General features: G+C 46.1%; 1 long non-coding RNA gene across 1 annotated transcript in view; it reads right to left on the bottom strand.

The window, feature by feature from the left end:
* Nucleotides 1-16,653, bottom strand: part of LOC144819346 (uncharacterized) — a 153,475-nt gene that overhangs the window by 13,901 nt on the left and 122,921 nt on the right. Inside the window, exon 3 of the long non-coding RNA XR_013607303.1 lies at nucleotides 2,631-2,654. This is a non-coding gene — a long non-coding RNA (uncharacterized LOC144819346). The remainder of the gene's footprint in view (nucleotides 1-2,630; nucleotides 2,655-16,653) is intronic.

Genomic DNA, 16,653 nt, shown 5'->3' with positions numbered 1-16,653 from the left:
TTCACCCTGTCACCTAATTTCTACAACCATTTCCTCCACTGTCCTTACTTTGTCACTATTTTAAGTACGGGCATTTTTGGGTGCTACGATCACAGCGTGGCTCCGCATGCACTTTAACATGGCTTTATTTTCATTTTTGTATATGACTCTAAAATCTTAACGTTTTCCTAAAGCTATGGGTGCACACTATTTTTATGAACACGCGTAAGTTCACGGGCACATGCTAACAGACTGATATGAGCACTTCTTTTACCCAGCCTTTTGACTTAACGCAGCACCCAGTTATCAGCTTTCTATAGCGTTTCTTTTTCTTATTCTTACACAGATTCCCCCTAAAGAAGTGCTAACTAGCACGAAATGCATCTGGGTTTTATTCTATCATGGAATTCTATTATGGAGTACTAAAACGATGTAAAACCTTCAATTATATCGTCTACATCAAAACGTCATTAACATATGATGAAATATGCAATAATGAGACTGTTTTGATTACCATTTGGATTGTACCAATTAAAAACTACATTGCTAACATATGAAGTACAGCTAAATATTCACTTATTTACGCACTGATGTGCATCAAGAGTGCCCAGGGATAGTCCTTACCGTCTGTAAGGCTTTCTATGTTTTGAAACTATTTTGCACCTTTTGAACCAGAAGGTGATCTCCCGGAGCACCTAAAAAACTTTTAATTTTTGACTTTTGGCTTACATCGTCCACTTTGGAGTGCAGCGGTTACTATAACATTTCTTTACACTTTTAAGCACATCATAAAGCTATGAGAGGATATATTCTGAAGAATAAATACAAGAGAAATCTACTTTGATTACATTTCAGTGAACTAATGTATTTTTTTTCATAAATATCCTACATAAATGCTTAGATAGATATATAGATAGATAGATAGATAGATAGATAGATAGATAGACAGTTCCATATATAGATAGATAGATGGAGTAAGAAAATGCCCTTTTTGAATATCCCCCTCCACTCGTTGCTGGATTTTGTTGCTGGTGTATGGACACTGTGACTGGGTCGCTGCTGTTCAGTGTCCAGTGTATGTGCTCTGACTCCTAAAAATCTGCAAAATTGGCTTATCCCTGATTGGCATTTCATACCTTACATATAAGACTCTATCATTTGGTACTCTGTGTACCCAGGACTGGTAATCTAAATGTCAGCAGTGGACTGCAGCACCTATTGTGCCACCAAAAAAGTGACAAGGTAAAGGATATCTTCAGGCCAGCCCCTGCTGCCTGAGTAACAGTTTCAAAGTTGTAAATTTGACCTGGCAAAAAAGCCTTGTGCCGGGCCTAAACCTTCCTTCTAATACTGATAAGTCAAGGTAGGCCCTAAATGGCCACAGGACTGTGTGCATGGCATTTAAAAAGTAGTATATTGTATTGTATTGTAATTGCATTGCATGTCCTCTCGGTAAAAAACTCCAAAGTCATTTTTCACTTTGGCAAGGCTGTCTCTCCCATAGAAAAGCACTGGGTTACATCATAACACCTTAGAATGCAAAACTTCTGTCTGTGAATACCTAGAACCATGATTCAAGGAATCCAATTAATAGTATTTTCAAATCCAATCTAATGGTCAAGTCAGATGTTAATTTGTTATTTTGAATATGCCACTTTTTGAAAGTTGACTTTTTCCTGCCTATAGTCTCCAGTAGCCTGCTGGGCTCCTGCAAGGTGATGTGAATGGCACCCAGGAAAGGGAACAGCGAGGTTAGGGCTGGGAGGGGCTAAGACCTCCTTCTGAAAGGATGGTCTAGGATATGTGCCACCAAATGCACAAGCTTAAAAGAGGCATCCCCTGTCACAAGCAGTTGTAACGCAGACCTAGTCCTCCTCCTGCAATTATCAAGTAGCCTGAGTGACATAATTCTAGTGTGGGGAAACCCTGTTCCACAATTGGTTTGCAGGGTGAGTTTCTCACTTCCCTAGGTCACACCTTAGGAGTATATCCAGAGCCCTGCACAAGGGAAGAAAGTTACTGCTAAATTGGTTGTAGATAGCGAGGGGCACTGTGCTATAGTTTACAGTGAAACAGGAGGTGCTGCAATAGCGAGTAGGATTATTGTGAAAACAATGTTTCTTATTAGAGATATATTGCGATAACAGATAAAAGCAAGGCACATTGGCTGTATACAGTTGTACTGTTTAACGTTAAGTGAAAATGAAATTCTTATATTTCCATGAACACAAATAGATAGTGTGCATAGTGTCCCACGTGAACAAAAGAATGGTACCAAAAAGAATAAATTACAATACATGAATATAGTAAAAAAAAAACATATATTCAAGTGCTTCCACCGAACAACAAACAACCACATATATAAATTAAATGAATGCGTGCCCTTATAGCAATAAAGGGAAATGCGGGGTTATTTCATTTGGTTTTATAAAAGTATTGACAACGTTTCAACCCACCGAAGGATATTGGGTCTCATCAGGACCAACAGAATGGGGTACACCTAAAGGATAAGCAAAAACAATAACGACTACTCAGTCATGTCACATGTAGCATGTCAAATTAATTAATGTTTGACTCATATACCTGATTGTCTCCTTTGGGATTCTGAATAAACACACCACCATAGTGTAAGGAAAAGAGAAATTACTCACTTGGGGTACCCAAAGACAGGAAACCTGAAAAGGAAACACAGTGAGTACCTGATTAATTCACTAGGATTGTCAAAATACATATAAATTGGCAAGCGTAATGGGTAAATAAATGAATTGCCAAAATGCATGCTATGGGGCTGTGCTTACCACCAAAGAGAGAATGCGCTGGCATTCCATCAATTGATTATGTTCAATGAAAGGGCTGTGGTGCCCTGGATCTAATGTCTCCTGCTAGGCCCTCATGGATAGGGGCCAGCGCCCCAATGAGTGCCTGGAGTCAGACAACTTCAATAGAGGGAGAGATTCTCCTAAGTACGGGGCATTATGCGGGCTGCAAAAAGTAAGTCTTGCTACTCCATCAGTGTCAATGGGAGGACACAGCAGCAATCCTTACCTAGGAAACTGACCGAGATAAAAGCAAGGCCTGGAGCTGGGGCGTTAGAGGGCCAAAAGGCATGAAGCAAAAGTGGGTAGGGCAATCCCTGGGAACATTTGCCAATTGGTTAGGGAGTGGCCAGGAGTTTCCCCACCCACAGACTATCACTGGGCATGAAAGTGACACCCTCAGTACCGTATTCAAAACACCCGTGGACCTGTGAAAGACAGACGTTTGACTGCACCTGCTATTAAATCTATGGAGGGAAACTCCAAGGGCTGGATTTGCTCCCCACTTGTACTCAGGACAGAAGAGTGAACTCCAAGGGTGGGTTGGCTACTCTCCTGTTCAGCTGCTGTAGCATAAAAACTGAAGAAGCCCAAATATCTGCTGAGCCCAGCTGACCAGTTCCAACTGGATTTGCCTTGGACCCTGCTATGACTTCTGGGAGATAGAGTCCTAACCCCCAATAGTACCCATATGGTCCTGGAGCCTTGGTCTATGTTGGAGTGTATTCTCTCGCCATAAAAATCTGCATGACTGAATATGTAGAAACTTTTTCTAAAGTTTCTGCAAAAAGAACCAGAGACTACCACCAGATTGTAGCTGAGCCGCAGCCACCACTGTCAAACTACCAGTCGAACTCAACTTGCTGGTTTGTCCTGCTGAAAGGATCTTGACTTCCAGAAAAGTCTCTAAGTCTGAATTTAGAGGACTTTACTGGGACCAGTGCTGAGCAGTACCCTGCCCCTGACACTTTCCTGGGTCCAGACTACACCCCGCTTGGAGTTTTATTGCCATCGATGTCATGAACCTCCAACTTCGCACAAGAGTAGCAGTGGCTCTAGCAACCCTGATGTTTGAATGAGATGCTATCTCTTGAGCACGGAACAGGTGGAAAGCCACATAAAATTCAGTATCCTTGCAAATGGAAAGCCACCAAAAAGTTCTAAGAAGTCATTCTAGAGTGGCATTAACTTCTCTATGGCTGGTAAACTATGAGTCGTGAAACATCTGTAGAACCTTCAGTCTTAATTAATGGGCTGGAATAAATAATGCTTACCATTAAAAATGGAGGTCATCACATGGTGTTAAAGTGTATTTCCTTTCATCCTTAGATACTTGGGCAAAATTTTCTAGAAAGGATTGCAATGCTCCCCATTAAACCTGACAGCCTAAGGGTGGGCTTCGTCCACATTTTTTGCCTGTTTTCCTCTAATTTCGCTGGATTTTTCTTTTTTGGGAATTAGGACTCTGTTCACTATACCACTGCTGACCACTGTTAAAGTGAATGTGCTCATTCCCCAAAACATAGTTTGATTGGCAGACCCATCATTGGGATATTATATTTACCTATAAGCCCCTAGTAGAGTGCACAACAAGCGCACAGGGCCTGCAAATTAAATGCTACTAGTGGGCCTGTAGCCCTGTTTGTGCCAACCACTTGAGTAGCCCTTTAACCATGTCTCAGGCCTGCTATTGCAGAGCCTGTGTGGGCTGTTTTAAACTGCGATGTTGACCTGGCAAGTTCCAAACCTACCTTTTTAATACATATAAGCCACCCCGAGGGTAGTCCCTGGACAGCCCAGAGGCAGCGTGCAATGTATTAAAAAAGCAGGACATGTACTGTTAAGTTTTGCATGTCCTGGTGGTGAAAAAACTCTTAAATTCGTTTTTCACTACTGCAAGGCCTATATCTCCCATAGGCCAGCATTTGTGATTACCTTATTATAGTTTATAAGCTTAATTTCCAAATGGGAAGATGTAACTGGTTCATGTTTGTTGTCTCTGGATTCCTAATTTAAAATCCTTATTGATGGTAAAGTCAGATTTTAAATTACAGTTCGGAAAATGCCAATTTTATAAAGCTGGCATTTTCTTGCCTCAGCCATTTGGTGCCTGCAGCCTGACTCTGGGTCACATGTCTGGGTGTGGGTGTGGGTGACATTTGGGCTTTGTGTAGTCCTCCTAGACTGCCCCACACAATGGGGAGCTGATTTGTAACTGGATGGGCCATCAGTGGCAGGATGGGAGGGAGGAGCTGGACCCAGCCCCACTTGCACTTAAATAGGCTGTGTCCTGTGTCCACACAAAACACTGCATGCCCCTGGTAATTAGTCTGAAGCCAGGGCCAGAAAATCATGGCACCTGTGCAACTCACAGCCATGACTCTGGACTCTAATCACTATTTCAAATCACAACTCTGTATAAATACTGGACCTTAAACATTAACTTTTCGGTATACTTCTGGACCAGTGGATATTCTGCTAGGAAGTAGTGCTGCTGAAAGGACTGCCACTCTGCTGGACTGCTTCTCTGAAAGACTGCTGCCCTCTTGCCTGAGTGAGGTGGACTGCACCTGCATCTCTTGAACCCAGAACCTAGAGTCACTACAAGGGCTAGTTGGCAGGCCCCCTGATCTGCAGGCTCGCGGACATAACAGGCTTCCAACTGCCTTGCACCTACACCTGAACTCTACTATTTGTAAGTCTACCCTGCCAAGTGGTGCCACCCCTGTCTGGGCCCTTGGAATTAAGCTTAAGGTGCACTGCCAGCCTCTGTAGATCTAGCAGAACCGGTGCATCTCTTCTGCTTTATGGCGCAACCTCGAGTAGAAATGATGCAACTACACTGATGCGTGGATTGGACCCGTCGCAGAGACCCACATAGCCAGCGCTGCCTGCAACGCCTTTGGAACCATTGCTGCATGATGCATCCCTTGCTCAGGCACTCACATCCCTCACCGACAGCAGCCTTTGATGACAATGCAAGGGTTCTGCTTCTTAGCCTCACAGTTCATCGAAACCAACGCATTACCCTGATTGCACACTGCATCCTTGATGGCAGACTTCCCATCACAAGCGCTGTCAACTGGATCCTCAATGACAACACAGGCCTCTCGAAACTGATGCATCCCTTCAGCTACAAAACATATCTTTGCCGCAGATCCTTGCAACTCGCCCCAAACAGGGCCGGACTGGGAACCAAAACTGGCCCTGGCAAAGTGCTCGGCCACCCCTTTTGCCAGGGCTGGTTTTCCGCCCATTTTTCAGCTATGCTGCAAAAACGGCCCTGTAACAAAATTGACCCCTAGGGGCCAGAAACTGGCCCCCACCAATGCGGCGCACCGGGGGATTGCCCGTTGCCCGCTATGGCCAGTCCGGCCCTGACCCCAAACCAGGATTTAAGGTACTTTGTTAAGCAGGCCTAACTGGGTCCCTATAGCTGGCCCACGCTCCATTGCGGTCGGCCTGAACTTTTGAAATCCACAGTTGCCACTTGGCATTTTTTGGTGCTTTTTTACTAAAATCTTTGCATTTGCATATCTCCTGCTCTATTGATTGGATTTTTGTTATTTGGTGTTGTTTTATGTATGTTAAAAAGGGCTACTTTTCTAACTTGGTGTGGGATCCTTTTGTGTGGAGTTTTCACTTTACACTGTTTTAAGTATTGTACAAATACTTTACTCATTACCTCTAAGTTAAGCCTGACTGCTCTGTGCCAAGTTACCAGAGGGTTGAGCACAGGTTAAGTTGGGGTAGGCTTGAGGCTCATCTTGACCAGGGCTGTGGTTGCTGCTTGACCAGGGCTCACACCCAAGTCAACTAATAACCTAATTCCTCACATTGGTGATCAGTTGTGAGGATTTGGACTTGTATTTGTGTAGTGCCATATATTGATTTTGTGCTTATTACCATCCCATATCTGAGACCAATTTACATTTAAATTCTCACTGATTGACCATTTTCAATTTTCTAAATATTGTTTCTGACAGTTGTGCCGACATCCACCTCTACAACTATGGAGTTTGAGCAGGCTAACATGAAGTTTCATACAAAACAAAGTGGGAACAAATCATCCACCTATTCATGATTTGGTACTTCATATCTTATTCCTTCCGTCCCTTCTGATGTGGTTTAGGAATTTGAAACTCACAGGGTGTTTTAGAAGAACCCTCACTCACCTACCTAGTATGTGGCATGCTTTATTATTGGGTTCTTACCATACTTGGATGCACATTGAAGTTCTTCTGGTGACCCAAGTAGACCATTGATCCTTGCCCGATCTGGCACTTACTGGCCTTGATAGTCAGGCCTGCCCTCTGCAGAGTCTGAAGCACTTTTCTGAGGTTCACAAATGGTCTTTCCAGCTGGAACTGAGGACCACAATGTTGTATTGGTAGTCTTGAACTGAAGTTTTTTAACCAAGCCAGAACCTGGTTGACCAACTTCTGGAGGGTGACATGGGGAATTATTCAACTCAAAGGGCATTACCCAGAACTGGAAGTGCTCATCTGGTGTAGATAATGCATTCTTCTCCTTAGCTCCCTTGTTCAAGGCAATCTGCCAGTACCCAGATGCTAGATCAAATGTGCTAAGAAACGTGGCCTACGAGCTCATGAACTCTGGGGAAAGGGTGTGCCTCAGTCTTGCTGCCTGCATTGAGCCTTCATTAATACATATAAACCCTAAGTTCTTGGATGGCACCTGGATGGGCAATCTTGAGAATCAACACCATTGGGCTGGACCACGGGCTGGTTGAGGGCTTTTTAACCTCCCAACTCCAGCATCTTAGTGACCTCATCCTTGATGTAGGATCTCACATTATCAGCCAACCCATATATTTTTATATTTTCACAGGTGTGCTATACCCAGTGTCAATATCATGGGTACACCATGTAGTGAGCCCTGAGGTAAGGGAGAATAATGAGGCAAACTGCCTCAACAACTGGGGTCAGTTTGTCTGTTGTTCTAGGGCCAATGTGGGGGAGAGGCTGGCACCCTCCACTGACCCATCGCTCTCCTTGGAAGAAAGGAGATTGGGGAGAGGTTCAGTCTCTTCCTCCACTCCATCATCAGTGACCTGGAGCATGGTTATCTCAGACCTCTTGAAGTGTGGTTTGAGGCGACTGATGAGCAAAACTCTTGAAGGGGGTTTTGAGGTCCACTTGGCAGGTGAGCTCACTCTTGCTCTCTTTCACAGCATAGGGCCCTGACCAAGTGAGTTGTAGGGCCCGGGGCTCAAAAGGCTACATCACCCACTCCTTTTGCCAGACTGAAACTCAACCAAAGTGGCCTTCTGACCTTGCGGCTGGTTTCTCGATTCATCCTAGCTTGCTTCTAGAAGGGCTTTATCTTGGTCTGGAGTGCCAGCATTTAGCTGGTCGCATCCTGAGAGCCCTTCTTGGGAGACTGCTCCCACCCCTTATTATTATTATTATTATTATTATGGTTCTTATATAGCGCCTGAATCGACCCCCGAAGGGGTATCTCCGCGCTTGCCTTGGGAACCCGTCCTGGCTTTTCCCTGTGAGATAGACCCTACAGGGCATCCCCAAGGTGAAAGCCAGGCATCCCGCCACAGGGGGGCCGTTGTGGAGATTAAGCAAGCTTAATGCCCAGAGTTGCAGAGTGTGAACCCATAATTAGGTCAGGCACCGAAGCGAGAATTATCGAGTCCATGGACATTTTGAGCTCAAGACCCTGCCGCGTCGGGAATTGAACCCTGGTCCCGGGTCTGACCTCTGCTTCAGGGTCTGCCTGCTCTAACCAGTGAGCCACACTTCTCCAGGGTGGGCCTCTCCTTCTAGACTGGACTGAGAGGCCCTTGCACTGGGTGCCCATACAGGAGCTTGAAGAGGCTGAAGTCAACCCACTTCTAAGGCACTTTCCAGTAGGCAAACCACCAGCATGGTACCACAGTCCAACACTTTCTCCTTGGGGAACCCCACATGGCTATATATACCCATCAGTGCCCTGGTTACTGTGGGCACAGTTACCGACCTCAGAGGGATAGCCTCCGGGTACCAGGTGACATGGTCTACCAAGACTAGGATGATACTGTTGCCCATGACTATCTTAGGATCCAGAGGTTAAACAATGTCGATGCCCACCCTTTCAAAGGAGGTTTCAATGACAAGGACAGATTGCAGAGAAGCTTTGTGCTTCCCTCCTGACTTTCTACTGGCCTGACAGGTAGGTCTGGACCTGTAGAAAGCATCTGCGGCTCTCCTCATTTGCCGAAGGTTTTGTCCTGTCCCAAATGACCTGCCAGTGGTACATCATGATCCAACCCTGGTAGGAAGGCCTTGTAGAACTGGGGAACCCCCAACACATGTGCTGCTCCAGGCTCCGAAACCTTAGGTTCACTATGCAGGAGACCATTCTCCCATTAAATCAGGTGAATACCAGAGGTGTTGCCAGCTACATGGGCCGTGGTCTGCTGCCGGAGGCCCTCAAGAATTGGACACTCTATCTGTGCCTCGCAGAATTCCTCCTACAAGTTTGCCAGCTCATGTAGGTTCCCCATGGTGATTTCCATTGTAGGCTCTGGGGCATCCCCCTGAGGTTCAGCTCCTCCCAGACAGCGGGGTTTCAGAAGTGGGTTTCCTGCGCCCCTTGCTCTTCATCTTTTTGGTAGCATCTGGGCCATTCTTCCAGGTCCTCCTGACTACCCTCTTGGACAGCCATGGTCTGCGTGTTTAGGCACACCGACTCTGGCAAGCCTAACATCTCCAAGTGTGACCTGAGCTCCTCCTCCTTTCAGACGGTGAACTCTAAGTCATTGCCAAGCAGGCAATAAACAATCATGGACGGATTCAACTAGATACCCTCAGGAACATGAGACGACCACCCCACTCATAAGGACCCAGAGCCACTGGGAAGTGACTCTAATGGTTGTCTGCTGCAACAACATTGTGGAGTACATTAGGGACAACCAGCTCTGAGGACACCAGATGTAATCTGACAGTTATCATGCTATCTCCACTGTCTCTCAGCGCCTCCACCCTCTTCCCTTTGATGGTGACCAACTGCCTGCATTTCCTAGTATTACTATGTATGTGAGTTTATCACACCCTGTCACCTAGGGATACTAGGGTAACCTCTACACTGTCCCCACCACTAGCTGGTACAATCTCTTCCCCAAGCGTCAGACCTATTGACTGTCCACCAGTGGGGGTTGTGCCCACTTGGGACACTTGACATTCCCTTTGAAGTTCCCGTCCAGTTGGCACTCATAGCACTTGTGGAGTGCCTTCCCTGAAGACCTATTGCCAGGGAAGCACTTCTTCTTCTCATTTGGGAGATGGGAGAGAGGGGAGTCCTGACCAGTGGAACTATTTTGGTGACCTTTAGGGAACTCCTTAGTTGTATTTTTATCTACCCCCTCCTTCTTCTGGAGGGAACCCTGTCCACCCTTTTGGTGATCCCTCCAGACACCTACTTGTGGACCCTGGTACTGATCCAGTGGTCTGCCTTTTTACCAAGCTACATGGGGCCGGTGACATTACTGTCAATCAAGTGTTGGCACAGATCTGCAAAACAAAGACTGAACATGTGCTCCTTTGAAATAAAAATTGTGCAGCCCGTGATAATTCTGTGCTCTACTGTTGTTCATGCTACCATCCATTGCCTTGCACAAGGAATCCACACTATCTACCCAGGTCTGTTGGGGCAGCTTCTAGCTGTCCCTGAACCTCTGCTTATACTTCTCTGGGTCACGTCATACTTCTTCACAATGGCTTCCTTCATGGGGTACCTCATCCTGACCCCCTTATCTAAGGACAGTAGGATGTCCCTCCCTTTACTAAGTATCTGCTTCCACAGACCAGTCCCCCTATTCTCCTTACGGATAAACCTCAAACATCTTGCTGATGTTGTCCCCCACAACAAAGTCAGGTACCAGACCTTTCGGAATATGGACCCTCTTGTCTCCAGAGAGAACTGTAGAAGTGCTGCCAGCATTACTGCTGGACTCTGCTTCCCCGACTTAGTTTATGAGCCACTAACAACTTTTTTTCCTCCTAGGCCCTCTCAGCCTACATCTCCTCCATGATCAATCCTCTTTCTTCTATTTATAACTGGGCCATCTGCAGCTTGTACTCTCTCTCCTCCCTCCTCTCTGCCAGCTCCTTGCAGGCAATCTGTGGGAAAAGACATGGGGCTCAACTTCAAGGGTCAAGTCACCCCTCAACTGCAGGTGGTACCACAGGAAGGTCCTCTCCAGGCCCTTCCATCTCATTATCCTCTCATGTGGCGTCAACCAGTAAATGATGGGCTTCTGCCCAGGCCCTCAGTGCCTTTTAGAGCTCCACCTTCCTGTTAATACTCTTTGCTGGAAGTCTCCTCTCCTTGTAGAACTCCTTGAGCTGGACACTGTGTAGAACTTCATGTTCTCAGAAACAAAAGAGAGAAGTCATGTCCTTTCGTCTTCTCAATCAAAATATATGCAAAACAAAGTGAGAACAAATCAGACACCTATTCATGATTTGGTTACTTCAAGTCTTCTTCCTTCCGTCCCTTCTGATGTTGTTTAGGGACTTGCAACCCACAGGGTGTTTTAGAAGAACCCTTACTCACCTACCAAGTAGGTGACATTCTTCATTATTGGGTTCTTCCCATTGATTCTCTTCTGGGCTAAGACGAACACCATACTGGGTTGAGAACTCGCCCAATACCCAGAGAGCCTTCTTGAGTTTTTGCAGGAGATTTGGCAAGGGGTATGGCACTATTGTTGTGCCCGTGACATAGCTAACTTCAAATAAGCAGCCCAAACAGGTGATCTGGACACAGGCGTGCCAGAATGCTTTTAACATCCTGAAGGAGGCCATTTGCACAATACCCAAGCTGAAGACCCCTGATTTCTCCTAAGAACCAATTGTGCAGAAAGATATCTCAGAGCATGGAAAAAAGGCTGTGCTCTCACACCTAAATGAAGAGGAGCTGGATCAACCAGTAGCCTTCATCAGTAGGAGGTTAATTCCCTTAACAGAGGTGGAGTGTGATAGAGAGGGAAGCCTTTGCAGTGGTCTGGGCACTATAGAAGCTTAGACCATACCTGTTTGATGCTCACTTGTGGATTCAGACAAACCACAAACCCCTCAGTTGGATAATGCAGATGAGGGGTGAGAATTCCAAACTTGTGAGTGGTCCATCTCCCTACTGGGAATGGACCTCACAGTGGAACACTGACCTGGAACAGACCTTGCCAAGGTTCTTCCTCCTTAGTGAAGAAAAATACCAAGGGGCTGGGAAGTTCTACTTTCAGCTGGTTAGTCTTGGTATCCTTGGTGTAGTTCCCACTAACGTTTAACCTTCAGACCTCCTGTTTTGGCTGACTTCAGTTTTTCTGGCATTAGGACTGTGCGCTTTACCACTGCTAACCAGTGATAAGTGCTTGTGCGTTCTACTTAAAACATGTTAGATTGACTTGTACCCAATTGGCATTTTTCATTTATTTAGTTATTAGTGCCGAATAAAATGGCACTGCCTGTGTCCAGGGCCTTTAAATAAAAGCTACTAGTGGGCCTACAGCACTGATTGTGCCACCCTCTTAAGTAGCACTTTAAACATGTCTCAGGCCTGCCACTGCAGCGTCAGTGCAGTTTTAAACTGCCATATTGACCTGTGTTAGAAATGGAGTCTATAGTTGGCAGAGGTAGGTATCTTTGTCCAACTAGAGACCCTTGCTACTAGTCAGGATAAGGGGGATACACACTTTAGATAACCCCTGTTCACCCCTGGGTAGCTTGGCATGAGCAGAGAGGCTTATCCCAAAGGCATTGGGTAAAGCATTCATATTCAAAACACATAGTAATACTGTGATAACAACCCCAAATGAACACCACACCAGTTTAGAAAAATAAAGTATCTTTATCTAAACTCAACAAGACCAAAACAACAAAAATCCAGCATGTAGGTAATAAAATATGACTTTTAGAACAGTTATTGTAAAAATAAAGGTTGTAGAAAACAATTAGCTCTGTTTGGGGCTATTTCGATGTTGTGAGAGCACTAAATCCAAAGTACGGCGCCGACCAAGAGGAGTGCAGCATTGTGCACAGAGTCACATGGACACCCTAACAAACCGTACCATGAAAACTAAGTCTATGATGATACACAGCGTCGTAGAGGTGAGGTGCGGGTGCCAAGGTCGAGGCTGGCTGCCACGGGGTGGCGAGGCATAATGTCTGGAAGGAGGCGACGTATCATGTCCAGGACAGGGGAAGACGGTTGCGTCGGCAGTGAGGCATCAGTTCTGGTGACGATGCAAAGTCAGCGAGTTCGTGGAGTCACCCTCAGCATTTGTCGGCGCCATGATAACAGGATGCAGGCGCTGGCGATGACAGAGTGGGTCGTGCACTGGCATTGGGAAATGCAGATAACTGCAGGCGTCGGCAGGCTTTGGAGCTGCGTTGCAGGACGGGTGGTATATTCTTCACTTCACGAGTGGCACCCCGTGTCTCTGTGCAGGTTGCGGCATCACAGCGGTGTCGCTGACGGTGCCAGAGACAGAGTTTATTAGTTCTCTTCAGTTTCTTCCAGCTCCCAACAGCAGGAACAACCTCCAAAGGCCCAAAACTGGAATAGGCACCTCCTGGCAGGTCAGAACTGTCAGCAATAGAGTTCAGTGGAAGCTGGGGGTGAAGTCTTTGTATCCCTGAGACGTCAGAACAGGAGGCCAACATTCTCAGGCCCTTGGAGATTTTTTTCAAGCAGGTTCACAGCAAAGTTCAAGTCTTTGTCCTCTCTTTGATAATAACAGCAACTGCAGGCCAACCCCACACAACACACAGCAAAGGGGCAGTACTCCTCCTCGCAGCCCTTTAGCTCTTCTCCTTGGAAAAGGTTCCCCTTGAGTCCAGAAGGAGCTAAAGTTGTGGGGATTAAGGTCTACTACTTATACCCCATGTTGTCTTTGTTCTCTTTGTGCAAGGGTCTCTGAGCCCAGTCCAAACCTGTTCTGTCCTCACTGGTGCAGTATGAACATAGGGAGTGGAGACAGCATTGTGCAAGGGAGACAGGCCCTATTCAGGTGTAAGGAAATCTCCTCCCACTACTCTAAATGCAGCCAAGCCCCATTCAGCTCAGCTCTGAATCATCCAGCAAGGGCCAGGCACACCTTTACACCCAAGTGGCTGTCTACAGTGAATGCACATCTCCAGTCCCTGTCACTCTAAAGCCAAAAAGTCAATCCACAAACAGGCAGAGGTAAAAAGAATGTTGAACAAGCAAATGCCTACTTTTAAAGTGGCATTTTCTAACACATAATTAAGAAAACATCTTTACTAAAAGATGTGTTATTAAATTCTGAATTCAGAGAGACTAAACTTTATTTCTCTATCTTGTCCCAATGGGAAGTTATACTTGTAAGATGTTACAAAGTATCGCCTATGCTGTCCTATGGGGCTGATAGCCTTTCAATATTGAAAAACTAAATTGGTAGTATTTCACTATCAGGACATGTCACACACACGAGTACATGTCCTACCTTTCATGTACACTGCACCCTGCCCATTGGGCCTACCATAGGGGTCCTTTACATGTAAGAAAAGGGAAGGTTAGGGCCTGGCAAGTGGGTGCACTTGCTAGGTCTGCATGCCACTATAAAACTTCGCGCAGACACTGCAGTGGTAAAATCATTGCTGCAGGTCCACTAGTAGCATTTGCTTTACAGGCCCTGGCACACTCAGTGCACTTTACTAGGGACTTACCAGTAAATCAAATAGGGCAATCAGTTAGAACCAATTGTAATAACAATTTACACAGGGAGCACTTGCACTTTGACACTGATCAACAGTGGCAAAATGCCCAGAGTATCTAAGCCAGAAAACATTAAATCCAGCACAGCATCAAAAATGCAGGAGGTAGAGGCAGAAAGTCAGGGGAAACTAAGAATGGGCGTAAAATCCGCTCCGATCGCGGATTTTTCGGATTTTCGGCAAATTCGCAATCCGCGAACTCTCGCGAATTTGTCGAAAATCCGTGAATCCGCTCGCGGCGGATTTTTTGCTTGGTTGCGGCGCGCGGCGTGGTGCACGGCGTTCACTTTCCGTCATTAAGCGTTTGCCGAGTTGTTTTTCTCGATCATATTTAGCGAGTGCCGCGCCATTTTGGATCTTGCTGCGTGATCCCGCGGGAGTTTGGCGCCCGCGAATACGTAATCGCGGCTTGCCACCTTGCACAGCATACCTCGCGAGAGTTCGCAATTGCGAACACGTAGTTGCGGCGGAAAGGAACAATCTCGCACTCGCGAAATAGAGATTTTGCAATTCTGCACAAGAAAATCACCAGCAAACAGGATAAACCTTCAGAAAATTATGATTTTTATCAGAATCACTCCTCAGGTTGACATTTGCATGGCCTTTTTTTTTTGCAAGGAGTCCATTTTTGGGGGGGGGAGGAAGGAAGTGCCCCACAGTCTCCAACTTCCTGTTCCTGTCCAGCAGGCTCCTCCCAGTGCTTTGTCCATCTCCCGGTCACTTTCATTTGGATCTGGAGCTGGAAGGATTACTTTTTGTGGGTGCTGCTGGATATTTGGATTTGAGGCCTTTTTGACTGTCTTTGGATCACTTTTGGATTAGAAATCAACTTTCACAAGTAAGTTTGTTTGGGGCATTACAGTTGCTGCAAGTACAATTTTGGAACTTTTTCAGAACATTAAATAAATTATATTGTTGGTAGCCACAGTATCCAGTAGGACCAGGGTTGGTTAGGGGTGCATGATACAACTGTTTTGTTGAATTTAAACACCATTGAGGCCATGGATGGGCTGGGATTGTGCTGATTTTATTGTTTTTTTGTCGTTTTTTTGGGGCTGCTGGTGGGGCCTTTTGCCAAGGGGTAGTGGTGCATGGACTGAGTGTGCCTGTAGTGTGGTCTCACTCTCTTTAATGTAAACATCATGGATGGCATTGGATTGTGGTGATTTCTGGCTGGTTTTCTGTTTTTTGGGGGTGTACTGTTGATGTGGACTGTGGCCATGTGGGTGGTGGTGGTGGCCATCTTGAGTCCTGGCTGGTACAGGCAACATGTGCTTGGGGTGTAAGGGGCCATTTTGAAGAGAGGCAGTGTCTGAGGCCTGCACTTATTTTACCTACTTTTCATCCATTATGCCCAGGGGTAGTGAGTGTTGCATGGGCCTAGTGTTTCTGAGGGGTGTCTTCTTGAATTTAAACACCATTGAGGCCATGGATGGGCTGGGATTGTGCTGATTTTATTGTTTTTTGTCGTTTTTTTGGGGCTGCTGGTGGGGCCTTTTGCCAAGGGGTAGTGGTGCATGGACTGAGTGTGCCTGTAGTGTGGTCTCACTCTCTTTAATGTAAACATCATGGATGGCATTGGATTGTGGTGATTTCTGGCTGGTTTTCTGTTTTTTGGGGGTGTACTGTTGATGTGGACTGTGGCCATGTGGGTGGTGGTGGTGGCCATCTTGAGTCCTGGCTGGTACAGGCAACATGTGCTTGGGGTGTAAGGGGCCATTTTGAAAAGAGGCAGTGTCTGAGGCCTGCACTTATTTTGCCTACTTTTCATCCATTATGCCCAGGGGTAGTGAGTGTTGCATGGGCCTAGTGTTTCTAAGGGGTGTCTTCTTGAATTTAAACACCATTGAGGCCATGGATGGGCTGGGATTGTGCTGATTTTATTGTTTTTTGTTGTTTTTTTGGGGCTGCTGGTGGGGCCTTTTGCCAAGGGGTATTGGTGCATGGACTGAGTGTGCCTGTAGTGTGGTCTCACTCTCTTTAATGTAAACATCATGGATGGCATTGGATTGTGGTGATTTCTGGCTGGTTTTCTGTTTTTTGGGGGTGTACTGTTGATGTGGACTGTGGCCATGTGGGTGGTGGTGGTGGCCATCTTGAGTCCT

Source organism: Lissotriton helveticus, chromosome 2_1, assembly GCF_964261635.1.
Source record: "Lissotriton helveticus chromosome 2_1, aLisHel1.1, whole genome shotgun sequence".
NCBI lineage: Eukaryota > Metazoa > Chordata > Amphibia > Caudata > Salamandridae > Lissotriton > Lissotriton helveticus.
This window is presented reverse-complemented; position numbering and strand designations above follow the sequence as displayed.